Here is a 24546-nt window from a genome sequence, read left to right as displayed (position 1 = left end):
GTTGAGAAACACATATTAAGTGTTTATAGTAAAATGGGTATTAAATTGCTCAAAGATTTGCTCTCTTATGTTTAAGTATTTTCTAGTTTGCATTCTAATTTACTTATTCAGACTTCTACACATATCACATATACAGTTAAACTTCAGTTCACCTTGTGTGTGTGTGTGTGTGCTATGTCGCTTCAGTCATGTCCAACTCTTTGCAAATCCATGGACTTTATAGCCCACCAGGTTCCTCTGTCCATGTGATTCTCTAGGCAAGAATACTGGAGTGGGTTGCTATGCCCTCCTCCAGGGGATCTTCCCTACCCAGGGTTCGAATCTGAATCTCCTGTGTCTCCTGCATTGGCAGGCAGGTTCTTTATCACTAGTTCCACCTGGGAAAGTTCAGCTTAGGGGCATTCATAATTTCCAGATCTATATTTTAATTGTATTTCTGACAGTGTAGGAGGTAGTGGTGATCACATTACTTGTTAAACCCCCACCTCTGTACTAAATAGTTGTACTTATATTTTCTCTTAACCGCACACAATTCTGAAAGATGATGAGGAAACAGAGGCTCTACCAACTGAAGTAACTCTCCGGGAAGTTTGGGAGCTAGCACGCAAACTGGGTCTGGCTCCAGACACCCTGCTATTTTCATGTGTCCTTCTGCCCGAGATACGGTGGTGCTAGTGAATTAACTTCTCAGAGAGTCTGTTTTGCTTTTGAAACAGATAATTTTGAAAAAAAGAAAGAAAGATATAACAGAAAACAGGCTTTCATTGTTTGCTCTTGTCACTTTCTAGCACATTCCACTCATCATCGTTATTAACTCTTCTGTGCTGCACATGTGTCTGATCTCTGAACACAGGCTTAGGAAGCTGATGGAAGCCTCCCAAGCCCGTTTGATTCTGCTGATATTTCCACAGTGTGAACCAACCCAGTGGGCGTGGGGCCCAGTGCAGCCAGCCGTCTAGAGCCACTCCAGCCTTCGGGGCTGGACCCGACTCGGATGAGAACACCACACCACCATACCATTGTTTATTTTTTTGAGATAAAGAACAAAGGAAAATACAAGAGTGAAATCTGCTTTTGAAAGCATTCAAGCAGTGTCATTTTTATTAGTTGCACTCGCTTTAGGTGTGGCCTGGTTTTGCTCCCAGAGGTTTCCGCAGTCTCAGAGCAGACGCGCAGGGCGGCCCCAGACGGCCCTTCCCAGGCCCCGCGGCCGCTGCCTTCTGCGTCCTTCCCCGCCTCCTTCCCCACACCTCTTTCCTGAGATCTCGTCTTGGTCTGAAGGTGATCCTGGCATTTCCAACACAGTAAAATGGGGTTGGCACGGGGGCTACGTTCACGAAATGGCCATCTGACCCAGTTTGTTTAATTTATTTGTTTATTTGGCTGTGCTGGGTCTTTGTTGCTGCGAGGGCTCTTCCTAGTTTCAGAGTGGGGCTGCTCTCGAGTTGGGGTGCGCGGGCTCCTCCGGTTTCGGAGCGCGGGCTGCAAGGCGCACGGACTTCGGTAGCTGTAGCGCATGCGCTCAGAGGTTGTGGTGCTCGGGCTTAGTCGTCCCGAGGCTCCCGTGATCTTCCCGGACCGGGGCCCACGGCGTGTGTCGTCTTGCAGGATCAGGGATGGAACCAGGGTCCCCTGCATTGCAAAGTGGATTCTTAACCGCTGGACCGGAGAAGCCTTGACCCAGTTTTATGAAAGACTTTTTAGAGAAATGATCATGATTCTGAGACCTGAAAGAGAAATAATAGAGACACCCAGTTATCCAGGAAGAGAGGTCAGAATGTATGGAAGCCCAGAGGTTCTCTCGGAGAATTCTGCTTATCGATCTAGCTGTGTCTCCAAGTGTTTTTGAATCAGGATATTGGCTACAGACTAGGTCCTTGACCTTGTTAACGGCTCATCATATCAGTATAACTAGGATACAAAAGCATTCCTGGAATCAATGACTTTTTTTTCTAAAAATCCCCCCAACATCGTTATTGTTACTGTTGGAATTTATGACTCATACCTCCTGCATCTGTCTCCTCTTCCTAAAGTCACATTGGCAGACGACATGCCTTGTCAAGGTGAAAACTTCAGGAACTTGTGTAGAGTGAAGTGATAACTGCCTATTCTTGAAAAGGGACTGTTGGTATAATATCCTTTTTGCAAAAATCAGGAAACGTTTAAGACTGGAGTTTCTGTTTTCAATAACGAAGATGGATATTCACAGAAGAGGAGGGCGAAAGAAAACAGAATGCTCCAGCCTCAGGCGGTGCGTTTGGGCTTGTTTTATTTGTCGCTGATGGAAACACCAAATGACAATTCTCCTTTTATTTATCTTCTTGTGTCCAGCACTCAGGCATGCTTCTAAATCTTGAGCTGTATTATCTTCAAACAATACACAAACCTAGTTTTTCTCAGTTTATATATGCCAGAGTTTGGGGTCTCATATACCCTCTGGCTAGTCTAGGAAATCTTTCTTTGGAGTTCTTTTCCTTATTCTGTTTCAACACCTAAATTTATTTTTTTGTTTATGTTTTTGCCCATGGGTACTGAAACTGAAAGGGTGCAGGTCAAATTTGAAAATACCTGTGTGCCAATGGGCTAATCAACCTTAAAAGTCCTAGTTGTGGCACATGGGATCTTTTTTTTTTTTTTTTTTTTCAGTCGTGGCACATGGGACCTAGTTTTCTTGACCAGGGACCAAACGAACCCGGGCTCCCTGCATTGGGAGCCTGGAGTCTTAGCCATTGGACTACTAGTGAAATCCCTGTATTATGGTTTTAAACTGACAGATCGATTCCGGTTCAAGGTAGCCATAAGTTGAATTGTAAAGAAAAGATAAAAAATAACATACAATTTACAATTAATACAATTTGCAGTTAATATTAAGGGACAAGCAGGTCAGATCATGGGTGTCCCTGGTGGCTCAGACGGTAAAGAATCCACCCACAATGCAGGAGGCCTGGGTTCGATCCCTGGGTTGGGAAGATCCCCTGGAGGAGGGCAGGACAACCCACTCCAGTATTCTTGCCCGGAGAATTCCCGTGGACAGGGGAACCTGGCGGGCTATGTCCATAGGGTTGCAGAGAGTCGGGCTCAACTGAGTGACCAAGCACAGCACAGTACACATGGTCAGATCATATACGAAATGATTTAGCGAAAAGAAAAACAGCAAAATGCTATTCTTTTAATTGACAGCAGGTGTCCACTAATTATAAATTAAAGACAGTCAGTAATTCCTTTCAATAAAAACCCTAGTTGGAAACTGAGACTCCTGTAGTAAATATTAAGCATCGTAGGGTCGGGTACATTAGTCACATGTGTGTAATAAAGACAGTAAATCGACATAACTATGGCTATGATGAAATGTGGATAAAGCACTTTGAACCTCCACAGAAATAAGCAGAGTATAAATAGATAGCATGCTCAGGCAGAGAGAAAATCAAGTGCTATTTTAGCACTTGGGCTAGTGATAATTTATTGTTCAGGCTCTTTGGTTGAGTCAGTGTTTATATGGTACTGTATATTAACTGAGACAAAAATAGTCTGTACACATCACTGTCTTGGACAGATTCCTGAGTGATCAGCAGAAACTGTTCCAACAGACCACTCCCCTACAAGGAAGGGATTTATAATATTTTAAATATTCATCCTAAAAATCCAAGCTGTTTTGACAATTTGTTTGGTAATATATCTGGTTCAAAGAGAAGCAGTGTGGCATACGCAATGGAAAAAGACAAAGTGGTTCACATTCCAAGCTCTGGGGCCCAGATTGCCTGGATTCAGAACCCTTCTCTGTCACTTCCTGGCTGTGTCGACCTTGGGCAAGTTACTTAACTTCTCTGTGCTGTGTTTTGCTCTTCAATAAGTGGGGTTACTAATAGTTCTGACCTCACTCTGTTGTTGAGAAAGTGAAATGGCTTGATGCAATAAAGCATTCAGCACAGTGCCTTATGCAGAGTGAGTGTGAACTATCCTCGTGTCTTTTCTCAACCTTTCCCTTCCGTGTAGATATTTTTCTTTTTTTAGTATTTTTTTAAATGTGTTTATTTGGCTGTGGCAGGTCTCAGTTGAGGCATGCAGGGTCTCTGGTTGTGGCGTGAGGACTCAGAGGTTGCGGTGAGGGCTTCGTTGCCCCACTAAGATCCGAAGCATAAGGGGTCTTAGTTCCCTGAGCGGGGCTCCCGCCCGTGTCCCCTGCATTGCAAGCAGAGTCTTAACCACTGGACTGCCAGGGAGGTCCCCACGGGTGGGTGTTTTTCAACAACCTTTCCTTGATCATGTCCCATGGGTCAAGGACTTTGTTCCCATACTGCTTAATCTTGCCTGTCCGTTATAAAGTCACAGTCAAGTATTTGAACCCAAGTCCATTTGATTGGAGACCCATCCTTTTTATCATGACACTTAACTGCTCTTTCTCAAAAATACCTCTTTCAAAAAGCCCTTTGAGTTCACCTCCACCCAATTCTGGCTCACTCCTCTATCCATTTGAGCTATATTTTTATTTGCAACTTTGAGTAAGTTTGATCGTTTTAGTTTATATCTCCCCGACTAAATTCTGTGTTCTTTTTTATTAATTAACTTATTTTAATTGGAGGATAATTACAGTATTGTGATGGTTTTGCCATACCTTGACATGAGTCAGCCACGGGTGCTCGTGTCCCCGTCCTGAACCCCCTCCCCCTCCCCCCCACCCCTTCCCTCCTGGTTGTCCCAGAGCACCGGCTCTGACTGTCCTGCTTCATGCATGGAACTTGGTCATCTATTTTGCATATGGTAATATACATGTTTCATGTACTCTCTCAAATCATCCCACCCTCGCCTTCTCCCACAGAGTCCAAAAGTCTTCTTTACATCTGTGTCTCTTCTGCTGCCTTGCATGTAGGGTCGTCATTACTGTCTTTCTAAATTCCTTACATATGCGTTAATGTACTGTATTGATGTTTAAGTCCTGTGTTCTTCAAGAGGAAGCATCTCTCATAACTCCTTCTGGCAACCTTTCTGACTGCCTTTCAGTCTGATTATACCAGAATCAGGCATGGCTGAAGGATTAAACAGATTGGAATTTATATCAGCCATGAAGTTTTCCATATACCTAAGGAGCAGAGCAGATGCTCATGGCTTCCATAGAAACCATCACAGCACCCAAGCCTGTAAAACGCAGGTCATTTCTGAATCTACACACAGTCTTCATTCAAGAACAAGTGCAATAATTCAGGAGTAGTTCTGGAAGCCTTTCCACTGTCTGTTGGGCCGTTACTATAGGAGGATTAAGAGTATGACCTCCAGAGACCCCCGAGGGGGGCATTACTTGTTGAATTCAGCATCGTCCAAGGTCTGAACTTCATCCTGGCAGCCCGAAGATCTGATTTGTTCATTCCTCAAGGACAGACCCGTCTCTTAGGGACTGACTCCCACTAACAGCCCACTGGACAGGTGTTCAACCAACAGGCTGGTGTATTCATTTGTAAATGAGGCAGCCTGTGCTTTGCTGTCCCAACCCACACTCTCTCTCTAGGCAGGTTTTCTTCGGAAACCAGATGGGCTTCAGAGGTAGCTTGGCGAGCACAAGCTCTGAACAAAGAAAGTGAGGAGACTGGGTTGGTTTCCAAACAATGACACCAAGATGACATCACGTGCTTATTCCCAAGACTGCCTTGGTTAGTCGGCCAAGGTTGGCGTGTAAATGGCCAAGGTTGGCCTCTCCAGTTCACTGGCCTGCAACTGACCAGTCTGCTTTCCGATTGGCACAGTCATCCACTACATATATCCATTAGGTTGGAGTCAAAGCTTTCAGGATCAGATCCATTTGATGTCTTCAGAGTGCCTTTCCTCCTCTCTGCTGGCCGCCTGTGTGGTCCTAGAGACGGGGCATGTCTGAGGGGCAGGGTCCAGGCCAGCTCTAGGCCCCTGGAATGGAGTGTTGGTGCACTTTGGCGAGCTGCCATCCAAGGCAGCTCAAAGTCAGGCAAGAAGAGAGGCATACTCTGTTATTCTTGGTAAAATAAATCACAGCACTTAAAGTACACAAGAGATAGGAAGGAAGAGAGCAGAGGGGTTCTCTCCAGCAAGTGTTTACTCTTCCAGCTGTGTGATCACAGGCGTCCACACTGAGTCCTCAGACACGTTGTTTTTCAAGCCCCCACGCGGTCAAAGGGCAGCATCCCGGGTTCTCCTTCCTCTGAGCCCCTGCCGCACCTGTCTCCCCTCCGAGGTCAGCCTGCATCTTCAGCCACCTTTCTCAGAGTTGCATTAGTTCCCGATGTCTTTCAGACTCCTCTTATGTAGAGGCAGCTTCAGCTCTCTGAGGTCGCCGTGGGCACAGCTGAGCTGGTGGCTGCGTGGGCCCCTCTCGTGGGGAACAGCGTCCTGAGCCCAGGGTCCCCCCGCAGCACTGTGCCCCCCGCCCGGGGGGCTGACGTGGAGCCTGGTGAGGCGGGCAGGTCACTGCCTCTCCTGTGAGGGCCCAGCTTCCTCACTGGGGGGCCTGGAGGAGCAGACACCCCACCTCTGCTCTCCTCTGCTTGGTCTTGGCCTTCAGCCAAGACCAAGGTGGACGGAAGGGTCCGCCCCTTCTCTCTGAGCTGCTGACTGGTCTAACTCCGCATGGAAAGCTTGTCATCCTTCTCTAGCACGTCCTGGTCTGTGGCAAACAGTGGGTTTGAGCCGCACCTTCAATATGACGTGGACTTGCCCATTCATTGCTGACTTCATGCACCGAGCTGTGTGTCCAATGCTGGAGATACGACACATGCTTTCTGCGGCAGAACCACGGCCTCAGTGGTCTCAGAAGACCCCCAAAGCTTTACTGCAGCTCCCTTCCCAGCCCGTTCACCCCTGGTGGGCCGCATCCATATTACACCGAGAATTCTTTAAACGAGTTGTCCTCATCCTTGGCTTTCCTGGAGGCTCAGACCATAAAGAATCTGCCTGCAGTGAGGGAGACCCGGGTTCGATCCCTGGGTCAGGAAGATCCCCTGGAGAAGGGAATGGCAACCCACTACAGTATTCTTGCCTGGAGGATTCCATGGACAGAGGAGCCTGGTGGGCCGCAGTCCACGGGGTCACAAAGAGTCGGACACGACTTAGATGCCCGAAGTGGGAACATAGGTTGTGTTGGTCCAAAAGACGTCCTAGAGGAGACGGAGGCAGAGCAGAGCGACACAGAAGGTTTCCTGTCCTGCCCGGGCATGTGTGTAGTGAAGCTGGGGAGCAGGTTGCAGAATGGGCCAAGATGCCAGCCGTGTAGGCATCTTTATGGTGTCGGTCTCTCCAGGAAAGTCTGCACGGCCGCTCCCGGTCCGGCTCCTTAATAAGCAGGGAGGCTGAGGTGGCTGCCCTTCTGTCACCCCCGCCCCTGGCCCCCCAGCCCCAAGGGAGCCACGCAGGTTCTCCCCAAGTCCCTCTGCAGAGACCAGACAAGGCAGCCTGTCCAGGGACGGGATCCGCGCCCGTGTGGTCAGCCGGTGTGGTCGGGCGTTTTCTCAGCAGGTGTGGCTGGCAGGTCACCCGAGGTCGCCTCCTGCATTTTCCCGGTGCTCTGTGGAGGACGGTGGCTGGTGGACAGCTGCGAGTGTGTTCAGGTGAGTTTCCGGGGTCTGCAGGTTGTATGTGGCAGCCTTAAATAAGGCCACCGCCTCCATCCCAGCCACACCCTCGACTCACCCAGGAGTATGTCATAGGCTGATGCCCAGACTAAATCCCACCAGACTCTCTATGGGTGGAAGCCAGAGTCTCTGAGTGATTACGTGAGTGATTGTGTTAGCAAGGCTGAGGACTTGCTCTGTGGTGACCTAAACAGGAAGGAAATCCAAAAAAAGGGAATATATGGGGCTTCCCTTCTGTTCCAGAGCTTAAGAATCAGCCTTCGAATACAGGGGACGTGGGTTCGTTCCCTGCTCTAGGAAGATCCTACAAGGCTTGGGACAACCGGGCCCGTGGGCCAAACTACCGAACCCGCGAGCTGCAAGTGTTGAGCCCGCGTGCTGCACCTACCGGAGCCTGCCCGCCAGCGCCTGCGCTCTGCAGAGAGAAGCCCGCACACCACGACTAGAGAGAGGCCTCCGACAGCAGCAAAGACCCAGAGCAGCCAAAGATAAAGAAATACTTCCTAAGGAAGACGGGATATTTGTGTACGTATAGCTGATTCACTTTGCTGTGTGGCAGAAACTGACGCCACATCTTTAAGCCGCTTTACTTCAGTAAGACGTAATTTAAAAGAAGACTGAGGACCAGCTGCGGCAAGGAAGGGAGAGAGGATGAAAGTAGAGCAGGGGAAGAGGAAGGAAGGGAATTGAGAAATGCAGAAGAAATGGAGGCCTGCCCTGGGGCGGTGGAGAGAGACGGCTCCTGACTAGCAAGTGCCCGGGGCTCCCGCAAGAGGGAGGTGTGCCAGCCCAGTCCCCCCAGGATGTGAACATGGAGGGTCAAGGCCATGCTGGAGTCTAGGTGTGGTCGAATGCGCCTGGCCTTGCCATCAGGTGAACCACATACCAGCTGTGTGTCTCAGGACACAGGGCTCTCCTGAATCTCCCTGAGCTTCTGGGTTCTCTAATGGCCCCTGCAGGCCTGTGCGACGGATTTGATGGGATGACGGTGAAGGTCACACACGACAGGTGTTCTGCACTTGGTAGCCCCACAGTAAGAAGCTTTAGAAGAAATGTCCACTTCTATTTTGATAGGAAGTTATCAGCACTTCGCATCAGTTATTTCTCTCTGCTCTCCTGAAAGACAGTGGTTCTGAAATACTGGCTCAGGAGAGTTAATACAGAGCTCTGAGGCCCGGCTCACAGAAGGACCCGTATTTACATCAGCCCCCGGAGTGACTGACACAACCGAAGCCCGGGAGTCTTTCTGTACGGAAAGCTGGGTCATCCCGCTGTCGTGAGGACCAGAAGGATCAGCTGCAGTAGGTGCCAGGGATGCTCGGTCAGGGAGCCTCACCACCTTCTACTTGTTTGCTCACCTCCTTGTTTCCCGAACTTTCTAATGATCTTGGTGAACTTCTGCCCCACCCCAACACAGACAAGGGCCAGCAGGCACCCGGCGGGGTAATTTTGGCAAGGTTCCACCTTTCATTTACAAGTCAAACTGAGACAGGCTCTAAAACTGGCATCCTCCGAATTAGTAACCCCTCGCCAAACGAGGCGAGGGCCCTTTCCTCTCTGCCTGCGGAGGCGAGAATGAGTTGTCTCGCTCACTGTGCGGTGCCCCTGAAAGCGTCTTGTTGGGAGCCTTCGATTGTCAGCTATGAGAGTGCAAAGTGAAACAGCATCCTCTCAGCATTTAGTATCTATTTTTAAAGGCACCAGGAGCCCCTTGGACCACAGTGAATCAAGGCGTCTGTGCATGGACAAGTTTCCATGGGTATTGCGAGAGTGTCAGCCTGTGGGAGCCCACAAGGACGCCGGGTGGATTTATTGCTTATTGTTTTTGTTGTAACTATAATAGGAAAAAGGATGTGTCTGCCCGTAGGAGCAGCTGCTGTAGGGGCCTGAGGCCTGGGGGCTGGAGGGGCTTTGGTGAAGGAGCCCCGGGGCCAGTTGGGGGTCTGTGGGGGATGGAGGGCGTCTCCCTCCTCTCCACTGTGGTCCCCATTGCTTCTTGGAGGCAAAGTTCCCACTCTGAGCAGCCTGGCCGCTCGCTGGCGGGTGGCAAATCACTCACGTGGCCCTGGTAGGCCTGGGAAAGTGGAAGCGCCATGGAGACCAAGCCGGGCGGGGTGGGCGGGCAGCTCGCCTCCGCCTCCGCTCCTGGGGGGAATACTGTCCCCGGAGCCACTGTCTCACGGGGGAGCAGCCCCTGGTTGGTTTTGTTTCATGAAAGGGGAGAAGGGATTCCTGCTGCAGGCTTTGCTAAAGGACAAGAATTCCTAGCAACACCAAGGGCTTCTGCTTCATGGGCAGGATTTTAATTTCTCTCTTTTCTGTCCTTTGTGATTTGGTGAGGGTGCTGGAGTTTGAAAAGCACCTTTCAAGTGGCCTTTATCTTCCTAAAACTAACACTCATTTTCTGTAACCTGTCAGGGGTTAATAAAATATCTGCTAGGGATCTCTGGAGTATTTGGAAGGGAGAAGAAGGGAAAAGAAGGAAGAAGTGTTGCAGAAATGTAAGGTTTTAAAATTCATATCCAAAACTGTGCTTAAATGATAGATACCATAGGTTGCCATATACTGAGTTAATCCATGCAGGGGGTGAGGGGGAAGGCGCAGGAAGATCCTAGAGTTCTTTCGTGAGTGAAGGGAGTATGAAATATTCATCAAAATATCTTTTTGATATGTATCAGTATACAGAAATCTCTTTGAGAAAACTAAAGGCTAAATGAAGGCTAAATGAAGGAATAGTCAGAAAAATGGCACCCATGCCAGTGATGAATTTAACATCTGTGTGCCAGGTGCCATTCACAGCACAGCACATCTTCATGGGCACTTGTTCCATAGTCCAGCCTGTAGGTCAGATTCTGCTGTCACCGTCCTCTTAGAAAGGAGGGAGGCCAATCGGATAGAAATCTCTTGACTTGAGCAATCAATGTCAATGTCCATGCAGTTATCAATGGTAACATTCAGACCTGGAAGCAGTCAAGCCCCTTGCTGAGACTGCCTTCCTTCCTAAGGTGGGGTTGGGATCCTTCCTCCCACACCCCAGCATGTGGCCCTCTGGAAACCAGAGCTACGGGATTCAAACTTCTCTGGCTTCACCCTTCTTGCCTCATCTTGCAAATGGCACCAGGAGGGACGTGTGGAGGGGTTCTTCTTCAGAGCCGGGCGTGGGCTGAGATGAGACTCGGGCTCTGGAGGCATCCAGGGCTGCCTCCTGGAAAGCTGCAGTATCCGTTGTGTGTCTGAGAATCTGGCAAGGCTGCCAGATCAGGCCGCTCTCTTATCGTCTGTTTGACGCTCTTCAGACTCTTCTGCCTTGAAAACTGGAAGCTTTTCTTTCCCCAACTGCAGCAACTTGGCTGAGCACCACCCTGGCTCTCAGGCAATGTTCTTTGGTGGGTGGACCATTCCTTCTCGTTCCCCCTTGTGGAATCTTTGTGTATCAAGTGCGGGAAAGTAGGTGAAAACCGTTGCTTGGCGCCCACGCTGTGCTTCTGGAAACCTGTTCAGAGGTTCCCAAGCAGGGTCAAGGATGTAAGCAGAGAACCAGCCAGAATATTCTTGCTGCCTTACTATTATTTTTAAATGACAGACTTGTGCTTTTCCATCCGTTTTAATTGAGTCAAGTCCCATGACTTCTGTGATCCCCAAATCCTCCATAAATTCACATACAACTGGCTTCCCCTAACCTGCCCTACTCCCTTGAAACCCTCTCCCTTCCCCGCCTGGGAACCTGCCCTTTAAATTGGACATGGCTCGGATTTTAATCTCTCCTCAAAGGCACAGTGACAATTTCACAACAAAGCAGGCAGTTGGGTGGGGGAGAGAGAGTTTTGTTTTCTGCTCCCATTAAGAGAGCAACTGTTCTTTCTTTGTCCCATGGGGCCGAGTCTTGGCAGCAGGCGGGGGAGACCTTGAATTTGGTGTCGCAACATCCATCAGACCCGAGTGAGCCTGGGCTCCTCGAAGGTGAACTGCAGCTGTTTGGATAAAACCCTAAAATCTTGTTTGTGCGATTCTCAGCCCTTAAATTACAATCGCTCTTGCTGGCAGAGAAACCAGGAAGCTTTCCTTTCCCAGGATCCCGGGCAGGTAATTGTTTTCCCAAACTGCATTTTAATCGCTGATGGAAATGGACATTCTTTGCCCTGAGAACCTTCTCCTTCGTCTATAAAGCCTGTAAACCATCCGCATTCTCCCTGGGCCTTGGATTCAACCCTGAGACTGGATTACAGACCGTCCCTCCCTCCCCGAGATGCATTTCCATCTCTGGTTGTAATTTAGGGCCATTTACATTTCTCAACAACGGTTATGAGCCTTTTAGTCTCTTGGAATCTTGGAGTGCTTTCCTACTCAGCGGCTGGCCGTGGCCAGGTGGCCTGTGATCTCCAGAGAGTGGGAATTGGTGAAATCTGTTTCTTGGTGTCGTTCAGGAGCATAATCTGCCACGAGCCGGTAGTTTTTACCACCGCCAAGTGTTTTCATGGCCCCCGGTCTCCTGTTGATGTATCAGGAGGCCCCTGGTTCAGGAGACACAACCCAGGAGGCCCCCAGGGGCCCCAATTCTGTTCCCGCCACTACAACACCGGGACTCTGAGTGTAGGGAAGTGGCTGATGACCTGACACTGTTTAGAGGTGTGTCCATCCTACACCCTGTGTGGGGGGCTTGGTGGGGCTGTTCTTCAGAGCAGGAGGAGTGGGTTCATTTTCCACCCTTGTCCCCTCCTGGCTTGCTCCTTATAAGGAAAGCAATGCCAAACCTAGATAGCATATTAAAAAGCCGAGACATCACTTTGCCAACAAAGGTCCATATAGTCAAGGCTATGGTTTTTCTGGTAGTCATGCACATATGTGAGAGTTGGACCATAAAGAAGGTTGAGCACTGAAGAATTGATGCTGTTGAACTGTGGTACTGGAGAAGGCTCTTGAGAGTCCCTTGAACTACAAGGAGATCCAACCAGTCCATCCTAAAGGAAATCAACCCTGAATATTCACTGAAGGACTGGTGCTGAAGCTGAAGCTCCAATACTTTGGCCACCTGATGCAAAGAGCCAACACATTAGAAAAGACCTTGTTGTTCGGAAAGGTTGAGGGCAGGAGGAAAAGGGGCAGCAGAGGATGAGATGGTTGGATGGCATCATCGACTTGATGGACATGAGTTTGAGCAAACTCCGGGAGATGGTGAAGGACAGGGAAGCCTGGCGTCTGCAGTCCGTGGAGTTGCCAACAGTCGGACATGACTGAGCGACTGAACAACTCCTCTGGGTGGGGAGAGTGTTCCCCTCCCTGGCGATTGGCCGACCTGCAGACAGGGAGGCTGAGAAACTCAGACACATCCCGGAGCCCTGCTCCTCCAACCCCTCAGAGTCCATCGCCTCTGCTCGCTCCAGGGCCAGGGCTGTGTCCTGAGGGTCACTAGAAGCGTAAAAGCCAAGAGTCTTGAAGGGCAAAGTCTAACTTGCCAGAATGTCTTTACTGTTCATCAGCAAACATCCGTCCATCAAACCTGGTGCTAGGTTCTCTGATACCAACGAACTCGCCGCCCAGAGATTCCAGTCCAAGGTCAAGACCGAGGGGGGCGGGCGGTGAGCACTGCGGCTGGGCTGGCCTCTCGGGCACCGGGAAGCGGCTGTTAGTGGGACGGTGAGGGGAAGACAGGGCGTCCCGGGCTGGGCGGGCAGCCGGCAGCAGGGTGGGGGGTCAGGATAGGTGTTTGGAGAGACTGCAGGGGCCCCTGGCGTGTCGTCCTGGAGGGGGCCTGTGCCTATAGGAGGCCCCGGGTGAGGTTTTGGCCTTTTAAGTGTTCCATGTGCCGTTCTTCATGTCGCGATAGGGATGAGTGAGCTGAGAAATGCAAAGGTTGGCTGCATAGTTAGGCCTTCACCTTTCTTCCCCAGTGGCTCATGGGTAAAGAACCTGCCTGCCAATGCAGAGACATAAGGGACCCGGGTTCAGTGCCTGGGTTGGGAAGATCCCCCGGAGGAGGGCATGGCAGCCCACTCCAGGGTTCTCGCCTGGAGAATCCCTGGTCAGAGGAGCCCGGCGGCTACAGTGCCTGAGCTCACAGTCTCAGACACGACTGAGTGACTTAGGCGCGCTGTTAGGAAAAGTGTTTGGTGCGTTCTGCCTGCGGCGGGGCGGGCAGCGTCCCAGGAACTGACTGAAGTCAGGCGTACTGCCCTTGCCACACGCCACACGCCTACCACTCACTCACCCCGTCACTGACTCGTTCATCCATCATTGCATCTACTCATTCACTCAGCAAACATCTCCTGAGCAAGTGTTGCCTACACGCTGGACGCTGCTAGGCAGGCGAGCTTCCTGTCAGCAGCCGCGAGCAGGAAGCGTGTAAAATCCTAGTCCCCGGAGGCCTGGCCACCCGCGTGGCCTCCCAGGCCTCCGTCCACACTCTCTGCGGGTCCCGCATGTCAGAAAGGTGTGCAGAGAGGACAGGAAGCAGGCCCGTCTCTCCGGCCACGTCCCCTCATTCCGGAAAGTACTGATTAGTCTGCAAGTGATGCTATCGCCGGGTTCTCAGAGCAGCGGTTTCCATCGCCGCTGCCGCGCTCTGTGCTATTAAAGCGCTGTCCCGTCAGTGGACCGTGCAGAGCGCTGACAGCACGACCCGCATGGCTTGTCCGGGGACGCACAGCCAGATGACAGAGGTGCGAGCTGGAGCTGAGCTGGTTGTTTAGAGCTCCCTTTGCTTGAGAATGCCACCCACAGCTTTCACCCACCTTCCCGTCACCCGAGTCGGCTGGACTCCCTTTATCCCGAGTCAGAGCTCTGGTGTGAGAACTTCCCTTGTGAGACTTCGAGATTCCGGTGAAGCAGGTGCTACTGAGCGGCCCCCGGCCACTCTGCTCTGAGAGGCGCAGGCCGCACAGAAACCTCAAGAGCAGAGATCCCCTGTTGCCAGGTTCTGAGAGCGGGTCTCAATAGATCGTCTCCTCGGCGGTCCCGGTAGCTCACCGTCCCACGGGGCCTCCCCGGGAGCATTTTTGGTCACCTGTGTCCTGGGAGGAGGGGAGAGCAGGGGTCAGAAAATCTGAATTTGAATGTCATCTCTACCATCAACCAGTGGATTGGTCCAGGCCATCTCTCTCTCTCACCTGTTTAATTGAAGTGTAGTTGCTTTAGGGGGCTTCCCCATTGCCTCAACAGTAAAGAATCTGCCTGCAATGCAGAACAAGAGACACAGGTTTGATCCCTAGGTGGGGAAGATCTCCTGAAGGAGCAAATGGCAACCCACTCCAGTGTTCTTGCCTGGAGAATCCCATGGACAGAGGAGCCTGGTGGGCTACGGTCCAGGGGACTGAAAGAGTCAGACACAACTTAGCGACCAAACCACAACCAGCAGTACACAGCTGCTCTTCAGTGTTGTGTTTCTGCTGTACCGCAAAGGGGGTCAGCTGCACGCATGCACGGATCCCCTCTTTTTTTCTGGATTTTCTTCCCGCAGAGCACTGAGTAGAGTTCCCTGTGCACTATATGGTGACTTCTCACCACTGTTCTGCTGTATGCTTGGTGGTGTATATATGCCCCCTGTCTATATGGTGACTTCTAGTCTTCTGGTTTATACTTAGCGGTGCATATATGTCAGCCCCAGTCTCCCAGTTCATCCCACACCACCCTCCTTGCCCTCTCGGTGTCCACATGTATGTTCTCTATGTCTGCGTCTCTAGTTCTGCTTTGCAAATAGGTTCGTCCGTACCTCGGCCACCTCTGAACACCTCTGAGCTCTAGTTTCCTCACCGCTGAGTTTCTTCTTAATCCCACGGGGGAAACAGGTTTAGCACCAACAGAGGGGTCTCAGATGAACTAACCAGGACTGGAATCCGTCTGGGACGCCCAGCACAGCTGTACCAGCTGTTTACAGCCGGCTGAAGTCTGTTCGGGTGGCTTTGGGTCCACACCATGCTGGTTGTTCAACATTTTGAGTATGACTCCCGGAAATAATTTATGTGAAAGAGTTTGTAGACAGTATAGCACACGGCTAGCTCGTTTGATAGCGGTGTTTGGATAGTCACCACTGCCAAGTCTAATGTTAAATATATATTTTCTCTATATATACTTTTTTCATCATCTGACAAATAAGTAGTCTTCAAATTAGTGTGTATCTTTTGAGTCTTAACGAAGGAGAAGTAACACAACATTTAGGTTCAAACATTCTTATCAAGTATTTTTTCATGAGTCATCCTGATTTTCCAGGAATCATTTCTGAGCCTCAGAGAGTGACTGAAGGACCACTCGTTTTGGCCTTTTGAATGAAGATCGTATTTGGTAAAGGTGACTTTTGACAAGATACTATTCATTCTAGACTTCTCTAGAATGTCCCGGCACCCCTACACTTCAACTGGTGATCCAGTATGACATCTTAGGTGAACTGGCAGACAGTAGACATTTTTTTTTTTTTTTTTTTTTAGTATATGTTACTTACGCAGCTCCTACACCGAAGATATCAAATACAAGGGTAGGAAAATAAGCTGCGCAAGTGTTTGGTTTACGCCTTTTTTGACACCACATCCACTAGTTTCCAAAAGTGAATGGGCAACACAAAGGCGGTAAGAAAACCGCGTAAGGAATGCTGCGTGGCGCCGAGGTGCTAACCCTTCACTGTTCTGAGGGCAACTAAGCCCAGTTCTACATTTTCGTCTCCGACTCAGAATCTAACTGGGTAAGGAACGCTTAATTACTCTATTAGATGACTAAAACATTAAAATCTCGAGGCAACTGATCCTTTCTGTAAGAACATGAAAACTCACCTGCAAGGATGGTGATACTCATTTCCGCCAAATTCTGCACCATGACATAGTTATCAAGATCTACACCTGAAATGGCACTCTCGCGTGGACCTGATTTCACACCACGACATGGTCGGCATACGTGCTGTACACGGTGAAGCCTTTCCCTTTCACACGCACAAAATCCCCGCATTAGAAATTCCCTGACACACAGTCGATAAACTCAAAAGCCCCCACCCCCATCGCCCCGTCTCCTAGCATGGAAAAGCAGACTCGGGGCCGCTTGGAGCCTCCTGAGGTCTCAACAACATGGCGGAGGCCAAAGCAGGCCGCTGCCCTCTACGCGTTCAGGTCCCGGGAGCATCTTGCCCGGTCCGGTCTCGGCAGCAGCCTCCCAAGACTCGGGGAAGCCGCATGGTCCTGCCCGGCGCCCCGGCCCTCAGAGGCCTGGCTGTGGGACGACCCGAGTCACGCGAAGCTCCAGCAGACGACCGTCGCCTCCGAGAGCCGAGGCCAGAAAACTACAGTAGACATTTTTAAAGGGGCTTCCCCAGCAGCCCAGTGATTAAGACTCAGCGCTTTCGCGGCAGGGGCCAGGGGGCGCGGGTTTGGTCCTTAATGGGGGAACTAAGATCTCACGGGCCATGCAGTCCCCCAAAGAGGGTGTGTGCTGTGGTTCTTAGTGGAATGCCACGAAGTTCATTGTTTTGCTGGAGATGACAGGAGATGTGATTTCATTTGAGGAGGGCCATGGTACTACTCTTTAGGCTGCTTATAAAGGACAGTGATATTCCATTCTTCAGCTGGCTCTCAGAAAAGGACGATTTGGTGCTTAATTTTAGACTAGAATATAATCGGCAGGAGACACACCCACATGCCCCAGGAAAAGAAGAGTAGGGAGACAAAAATAAAAAGCAAACGTGGCCAACCCTGTACCCACCCATCGTGCCGAAGCACCTGCCAGAAATTCTAAGTCCCAGTCTTGCTTCTCAGTGAGTAATTTTAGGCTTCATAGTCTTGTTTGGGTCCCTTATCTTTTTGTGAAATGAGTGCTACCTTAGAAAATATGTAATCTGGGTTCGTGAATGACATGTGACTCTGGACAGGTCATTTGCCTCTGCTAGGCTTCAGTTTTGGCTTCCCTGTGGCTCAGATGGTAAAGAAGCTGACTGCAATGCGGGAGCCCCGGGTTCAATCCTTGGGTCGGGAAGGTCCCCTGGAGAAGGGCATGGCAGCCCATTCAGTAGCATTGCCTGGAGAATCCCGTGGACAGAGGAGCCTGGTGGGCTACAGTCCACAGGGTCGCAAAGAGCTGGACACGACTGAGCGACTGAGCACACACACACACACACACAAGGCTTCAGTTCATCACCTGTGACGTGAGGGTCAGGTAGCCCTGACTCTGTAGGGGTTTTATAAAGAATTCAACGAGTATGTGTGTGTGTACGTAATTATATATCTCTGTATCTCCTTGGAGAATTAAACTGAAGCTATATCCCCTCTCTCCAGAAAAATTCATGAACACAAGAAATTTAGCAAACTCTTTTCAGGGAATTTCTGGACTTCCTAAAACCATAAACATCCTAATAAAGGGCTCTATTATCTAAGGGAGAAAACCCTGGGTTGAATGTCCCTTTTTGTGCTAAAATTTTTATTATGTTTTTATCACTTGAAACTGTAAATCACATTTGAGTATTGTCAGTACTGCACAGTAGATATTTATGATCACTGAAAAAGTAGTGGAAATGTTAGTCACTCAGTCGTGTCCGATTCTTTGTGACCCCATGGACTATAGCCTGCCAGGCTCCTCTGTCCATGGAATTCTCCAGACAAGAATACTGGAGTGGGTTGCCGTTTCCTTCTCCAGGGGATCTTCCCTACCCAGGGATTGAACCCTGGTCTCCCCCCGGAATTCCAGGCAGATTCTTTACCTTCTGAGCTACCAGAGAAGTCTAGGATTTCTAAACTCAGTTAATAATATACCAAATGATAAAAGTCCTCATACAAAAAAGGTTTTGTATAATTATAGTTGATAGTAACAGGGTTTGCTATGTAGTAACAGGAGGGACATTTATATGGACATATATTAATTTATTTCTAAGCTTAACTCAATATGAGGAATAGTTTTTCATTCCTCACTTGTACAGGGTGGAGATGGACTTTTTTCTTTCAATTTGTTTTTCCAGACCTATTTAGAGCAGTCAAAATAGGAAAACCACCACACCGGTCCTAAAATTCACTTCCTCCATCCGTTTTCTGTACTCTGCTCCAGGTTTGATGAGTATAACTTTCTAAACATGTCATTTATTTTTATTTTTATTTTAGTCTAAATGTCCCTTCAAAAATACCAGGGGAAAATATTTTTAGCTTAGCTAAGAAAACAAACATGTTGAAATGACACCCAAAATGTTCAGAAAGAATTGGTGTTTCTAGTGTATTTTAACAGTGAGCCCAAATGATACATGTTGAAACAGAATTTTTCTTCATCTTAGGTGTGTTAATTTCTTCAAGAAATAAAACAGAGAACAATTGAATCCAACTTTTATATCGGAGCTAAATGTTTGTTGTCTTAAAAGATAATTTCAAGGTAGACACTCTGCTGCCTGTTTCCCCAAGTTTTTAATTGCTGTTTATGGACATCCTGGGCAGAGCCAGTGGAAATGCCAATAACGGTGCAAACGAGGCAAAAGATGGGAAGAAGAGTAGTTTTGAGCTCAGCACCACGCATGCACCATAAAGAGACTGTTCTGCCTTCATGACCTCCTGGAAGGCTTTGGTAGAGTTGACAGCTTAGGATTCATCAGGTTCCATTTTGATCCTTACTCTGAGAGCATAACTTGGTTCTGTACAGATCCAAGGGGTGAAAATGATTCTCTTTTGACTCAAAAATATGATCCATTTCACCAGCTCGTCAGGGCCAAGCAGTCTCAGCATCTGTAATGTCTGCATTGTTCCTGTTCCATAAACAGATGAGTGGGGACCAATAGTAATGAATGAGTGGGTAACACTGCGTGAGTGAGTAAGTGAAAGAACAAATAAAGTAACTACCCAGTCAGGCGCTCCATCTGGCTTCAGAACTGTTCATTGAGATTGCGTTTCATTCGCTGGGTCTTTAACTACATAGACCTTGACTCAGCTCAGCGCTCTGCCTTCTTGGGGTCATGGGAAGAATCTGAGTCTTGGATGCCTTAGCCCAGCTACAGGTCAAAGTTGAAATCTCTGTTCTATTCATTATATGTATTATCTTCATCTCCTAGAACTTGAAGCATGTTTATCATATATATTTGGCTAGCTTTCTTCCAGATGGTTCTCCAGTTTCATTTTACCGATTGCATTGTGTAGCTCTTTTGTGAATGCACTTAACTAGACTTGTACGAGAATAAATGACATTATCGATCTGTTGGTCGTTGTCAGTAACTTCCTTCTCATCTCATGATTACTAGTGCTTTTCTCTCGCAAGCCTTCTGAACCCTGCTGGGCCCCCAGTTGCTAAGCATTTTCACTGTACTTTGTCTAACTTTATCAGGATCTTCTAACCTCCCTAACCCAGGCAGTGAAGTGGACTCATTCACACTGGGCTTGTAGAATTACAAGATGGACACTATGAAATGTATCGGTGGGCTATTTAAATCCTTTCCCTTCCTAAAAGGTTACAAGGCCAGATTTCTGAAATTAAGGGTTTTTGTTTTTAAACCCATTAGGCCAACATGGGGACTAAAACTTGAAAATTGCACATTAGATCATTGGCAGGGTGGTGGATTCACATCACACACGTGGCTATGGATTGGGGAGCAAAACATGGATTTTAGACTTATACAAAAAAGCTCACTTTGCATTCAGAATAGAAGAAAACATCGATTGTAACAGAGAGAAAAATCCCACAGAAACTCAGTCTATGCTATTTGATTGACATTATCTCAAAGATAAATTAACCCTTGCTCAAAAGTTCTCAAAAAAAGTCTATTTACCAAGAATACCTAATGAAAGGGTTGTTCCTTTTGACCCTTAAGTTTTTGAAGAAGGCACCTGATTGGTATATTTCCCTTTGTCCCGATGCCCAGCCAACCGCCAGCAGCAACGCAGTGACCTCTGGTGACAAGCCTGGTTGATTCCAGACCCACTTTTCACATTATCACTTGTACGTGTGTCTCCTTACGTGCAAAAGAGAAGTACACGTGGATGAAAGTTTCAGAGGCTGCAGGCAGCCCCAAGATTTGAAAACTCACCTATAAAGAGGGGATGTGAGGGGAGACTTGTAGGACAATGAAGCAGGGAGAAAGAACCCCCAGATGGGACCCAGTTTACCGTCCTGTGTCAGACTACGACTCTAATCTTAGCGTACAAGGTGAGGGTTCCCCCTGACCTTGGGCTGGGCCCTGGGCCTTTTCTCCCTGAACACCAGGGATGGCAAAGAGGAAGCCAAGTGTGTTGCCACAGAGTTCTGCAAGGCTAGGTCAAAGGTGGAAAACAACGGATCAAAATAGAAGTAGGGCCCAGCTACTACTTACTACTTCTGGGTAGCAATTAATACCCTGCTTATTACATACCAGGCACCATTTCAAGCTCTTTGCTGTATTATTGTATCTCCTTTAAAACCAGGTTCTGGAACTTCTGTGGTGGTCCAGTGGTTGAGACTTTGCCTTCCAATGCAGGGGGATAAGGGTTCAATCCCTGGCTGGGGAGCTGGGATCCCACATGCCTCGTGGCCAAGAAGCCAAAATGTAGAACAGAGGCAGTGTTGTAACAAATTCAATAAACACTTTGAAGACATGGTCCACATTAAAAGAAAAAATCTTGAAAAAAAACAAGTTCCTGAGTGCTGCCCCATCTGCTAGCTGTTGATTAGCTCCATGATTTATTCATTCATACAGCACGTATGATGTGCCAGGCCCACACCGCTTTAAGCATATTACATGTAACGACTCATTTAATCCTCACAAGAACGTCGTGAGGCAGTACTGTCACTAATCCCACTTTACAGATGAACAGACTGAGGCCCAGAGGCACTTTTAGCACCTTGCCCAAGATCATGCCGTAGGAAGGCGCCGAGCTGTGACGACACCTGTGTCGTGCTCTCAGCCACCACGACAGGCTTCTTCTCAGGTTCTGATACTCACTGATTATAATTATAGTCTGGCTGTTGGTTATATGAGTTTGGTCATTGTAATCACAAAGAAAACATTGAAAAATATAAAATGATGTAAACAGATAACCTCTGCTGTCCTCAAAAGATCAAATTTTAGTTAGGGTTAAAATTACTTTGATGATATTCATTGATATCTAGGACTTTAAGGATGGCTCAGTGGTAAAGAACCCGCCTTCCAGTGCAGAAGATGTGGTTCGATTTGGGTCACCTGTGTCATGGGAGGAAGAGAGTGGGGGTCCGAAAATCTGAATCTGAATCTGAATTTGAATCTCATCTTTACCATGAACTAGTGGATTGGTCCAGGGCACTTCTTTTTTTTTTTTTTAAGTTGAAGTATAGTTGCTTTAGGGGCTTCCCTGGTGGCTCAGTCAGTAAAGAACCCACCTGAAATGCAGGAGACCGCTTGCAGCACGGGAGACTCGGGTTCGATCCCTGGGTTGGGAAGATCCCCTGGAGAAGGAAATGGCAAAACCCACTCCAGTGTTCTTGCTTGGAGAATTCAATGCAGAGAGGAGCCTGGTGGGCTACAGTCCATGGGGTTGCAAAAGAGTCAGACATGACTTAGAGACTAAACCACAATGACAACAGTTGGTATCTATCTGTAAACCAAAAGGCGATTCTTTGTCTGCATTTAATGGAGAAAGCAGACCCTGGGGTGCTTGACGACTCAAAGAAGCCCCCCGTGGAATCGGTTGGGGCATGCCTGTCACGAGCATTATCAGGTGCCCAGAGACCTGCCCCTTGGCAGGATCTAAGGATCAGGAGCGGGAGTCTCTCCAAGACTGTAAACCAGAGCTTCAGAACCAGAGGCTATGATTCAGTGCCGTTGGACCAATAAGCAGCTCTAATCAAAAACAGTTAAGCCCCCAGAATAAAGACTCAAGACCACTGAGGCAGAGACTTACCTGAGGTGGTCCAGTGGTTAAGATTCTGCTTTCTAATGCAGGGATTCGGGGTCAATCCCTGGTATGGGAATTAAAGCCCCACATGCTGAGGGGTATGGCAAAAAAAAAGGCCACGGGCTGCCAGCATGCAGGGTGCCATGTTATTTGTGTTCGGCTGTTGCGGGCGGCCCGTCCCTTGGGTTTGGATATAGCAGAGAAAGTGCAGTAACCACTGGTCAGCTATGCTTCTAGATGCTTCCCTCCAGGTTCCTTTCTTCTTCCCACGGAAGATGTGCAGACCACCTAAAAAGCCCTGCCATTCCAGGAAGACTTTATACTTAACAGAAGATAAGGGAACCTGTAGAAATTTATGCTACAGAGGCCAAATTAATTTACCAGTGAGCAGAGCAGTCTCCTTTTCCTTCCAGCTGGAAACAGATCAGAAGCTTCAAGGCATTAGAAAATGCAAGCTACATAACAAAATTCTGAGTCCAAGCATCTCATGGAGTTTTGGCTCTTGATGTTAACGATGAAGGATTGTAACCCAGGTGTGACTCTCAGTGCAGAGTTGGCAGTCTTTATTAGAACGGCAGCCAGCTGCAACAGTGACCTCTAAGAATATGGAAATAGACCGTCCAGGGCCACCATGTTTCAGCTCAGCGTTTGACATGGGCAGCTCGTCCCAGTACTGAAAGGGTAGCAGCCGCCTGTGGTCCAAGGACACTTAGGGGCTCTTAGCAGCGAAGGACACGGGGATGTACAGGAGCCCTTGAAGAGCCCTCTAGTCGGCACAGCTGCCTCTAGGCAGGACCATCTCACCACTTCAGACAAATGAGAAGCATCCTGACAACAGACCTCCAGAGGAGGGACTCCAGGGAGACAGTGCAGGACAGGGAAGCCTGACACGCTGGGGTCCATGGGGTCGAGAAAAGGCAGACATGACTGAGCAACTGCAACGAACAAGGGAGGAGCTCCAAGCTCATTCATCAGCTTGCACTCTAGCAAAGCGGTCTTGGGTAGCTAGGCTGTTCCTGCAGCAAGGACAGGAATCTATCCTAGAAAGTTACACGACTTAAAAATGTTACAGATGGGTGGATGGATGGATACAGATAGATGATGGATGGAGAAAGAGAGAGAGGTAAATAAAAAGATGATGGAGAAAGGTAGAGAGGGAGAGACAGACCGAAAGGGTGAGAATAGGTGACTGTGAGGGACGGTCAAAGCCCTAGCAACAAGACACTTAAGAAGTATTTATTAAAGAATTATTTGCCAGTGAATCCACCAAAACCCGTGCAAAACAGATGCCCGCTTTTGTCATGTTCCTGACGCACTGCCCACAGGCCTCTGATGTAGCACCTTATCATGTTGCAGCATTAGGATTTGGTAGCTGACGGTCTGCTGGCTGGAGTGTGAGCTCCTATCTTATTCTTGTCTGCAGTCTTAGCATCTAGCCCAGTGTCTGGTTCCATGGAAGGAAGGAAGGAAAAAAGAAAAGAGGGAGGGAAGTGGGTCAACCGAGATGATGAATAAAGGTCTGTCTTTAAAGGAGCGGATCACTCCTGATGTGGCAGTCTTCAGTGTCTTCCTGCCCAGACCTCACCCGTCTAATGTCCGCTCCCCCTCCGTCAGTGGTGAGCTGTCACCCTCAAAGTCACCATGATCATGTATGATCGCCTGGCGTTGGACGGGTTTGTTGATACTTACCCCCATTTAATACCTTTCTAAGGAATGCTGATTCACTGGGAGGCTGTTTGTCGTGAAATAATCTCCCCGCTGTGTTTCGCTAGAGTTCATTGTGTGTGTGTACCTTCCGTAGCTCCGTGGTGTGGTCTCAGCCAGCGAGAGCTGGCGTGACGCCTGGTGAGGTGTGCTCTCGGCCCGCGGTCCTGAGCAAACCTTACACAGATGTCCTCGGGCAGCGCGCTTTTGCTCGTTGAGCGTGTTCTATGTCCTCTGACACGCTGCCCTTGACACACACGGCTGACGAAAGTCATGGGAGTGAAGGTCCCAGCTCCAAACGCCGCTGTGGGAAGTCAGGGGAGAGGCCGCGGAGTCCAGCCGGCACTTGAGGTCTGCTGGCGGGACCCGGGACCTGGAGAACCGGGCGCCTCCAGTGCCGTGGAGGGAGTGGGGGCATCGGGGCTGGGGGGGCCTGGAGGCATCCTTGGAGGGCAGGGAGGGGCCAATGCAGT

At 49.0% G+C, this 24546-nt stretch overlaps 1 protein-coding gene and 1 non-coding gene across 4 annotated transcripts in view; one reads left to right on the top strand and one right to left on the bottom strand.

Annotated features, from left to right (window-relative positions):
• Positions 1-24546, top strand: part of BCL2 (BCL2 apoptosis regulator) — a 191702-nt gene that overhangs the window by 123714 nt on the left and 43442 nt on the right. The window lies entirely within an intron of this gene.
• On the bottom strand, positions 16008-16144 carry LOC122685090. Its single transcript, XR_006338262.1, has one exon. It is a non-coding gene; the product is annotated as a small nucleolar RNA SNORA13 (small nucleolar RNA).

The sequence above is a fragment of the Cervus elaphus genome, chromosome 27 (genome assembly GCF_910594005.1).
Source record: "Cervus elaphus chromosome 27, mCerEla1.1, whole genome shotgun sequence".
Lineage (NCBI taxonomy): Eukaryota > Metazoa > Chordata > Mammalia > Artiodactyla > Cervidae > Cervus > Cervus elaphus.
This window is presented reverse-complemented; position numbering and strand designations above follow the sequence as displayed.